The 1,280-nt window shown below is 61.5% G+C and overlaps 1 non-coding gene across 1 annotated transcript; it reads left to right on the top strand.

Moving 5' to 3' along the window:
* Nucleotides 1-1,043: 1,043 nt before the first annotated feature.
* TRNAL-CAG (transfer RNA leucine (anticodon CAG)) lies at nucleotides 1,044-1,126 on the top strand. Its single transcript has one exon. It is a non-coding gene; the product is annotated as a tRNA-Leu (tRNA).
* Nucleotides 1,127-1,280: the final 154 nt, after the last annotated feature.

Raw genomic sequence — 1,280 nt, 5'->3', positions numbered from 1 at the left:
GGTTCGATTCCTGGCCAACGCAGACAAGGTTCTTTTACTCAGCCTGGCTCCAGAGGGCCTTGCCTCTCCTCTTCCAAACCAACCCAGCTTCCAGTCGAGGCCCTCCCCTTGACTCCCCCTCCAGCCTTGCCTCATGGCCAGGCCTCTGGGCACCTCCTAGGCCAGCAGACACAGGCCTGGCTCTTAGCAAGGCCCGCCTTGGCAAAGCAGACTGCAGGGGCTGCTTTGGACCCTTCAGAGATTCTCAGGGAGTGCTGTAGCACTGGAGCAGGTGCCCAGAGAACTTTGGGATTCTCCATGCCTGGGTATCACCCTCACGTTTCAGTGGGGCTCAGGCACTGAGCCGCCTGCTCTAGCTTTGGGGCTAGCCCTGCTTTGAGCAGGCATTTGGACTAGTGCCCTCCTGAGATGCCTTGCAGTCTAGTTCCTTCCACGAAGCAACAAATCCCAGAGAGAGCTGTGACCTCCTTCCTCTGCACCATGGGCGGCAAGCGGGCCTCTTCCCCACAGGAACTGGAGCTCAGTCATTGCTCAGCACTTGGCGCATCTCGTGTCCTTTCGCCTTGACTCTCCAGCCCCTTTCCCACACACTGACTCCTTGAGACCACCCCAGCATTCCCCCAGGGGTTGGTGTGGCAGAGCCCTCCTTGCCCACGGAGGGCAGGGAAGAAGGAAGCACCCTTGTTGCCCCAGGAACCGTCCATGAGAAAGGCAGGCGTGTGCCTGGAGCCCCTTGACAGGATGTTGGCGTGCGCAGAGCCGTAATTTGCTGACGGTTCCTTTGCTTGGTCCTGTGAAGGATTGCCTTGGCCTTTGGGAGACGCGTCGGAAGCGTGCTGCCCCTGTGCTGGCTACTCGTGTTCCGTGTGGTCTGAAGCGCGTGTAGGAGCTGCGGTCGCCTGTCAGCAGCCCGTGGTGGGAGCAGGGCAAGGGTGCTGCCAGGAGCCAGCTCCCCCTGCAGCAGTGCCAGGAGGAGGCTGCCTGAGGTGGGCTGGCTCTGGCAGCTGCAGGGGGAGGAGTGGCGGCAGCAGCAGCAGCAGTGGGTCAGGATGGCCGAGCGGTCTAAGGCGCTGCATTCAGGTTGCAGTCTCCCTGGGAGGCGTGGGTTCGACTCCCACTCCTGACAGGCTCTTCTCTCTCTTGGCCTCCTTCCCTCTCCTCACTGCAGGCTTCTTGCTCCTCTGGGGCTCTGCTCAGCTCTTGCTGCAGTCCCAGCTCCTGCAGAAGGAGAAAGGGCCATACCCATGCTGCCCCACCAGTACCAGCTGGGTAGGCCTACA

This window comes from Gymnogyps californianus, unplaced genomic scaffold (genome assembly GCF_018139145.2).
Source record: "Gymnogyps californianus isolate 813 unplaced genomic scaffold, ASM1813914v2 HiC_scaffold_180, whole genome shotgun sequence".
Taxonomy (NCBI): Eukaryota; Metazoa; Chordata; class Aves; order Accipitriformes; family Cathartidae; genus Gymnogyps; species Gymnogyps californianus.
Note: the sequence above shows the minus strand (reverse complement) of the source record. Positions and strands in the feature narration are given on the sequence as shown.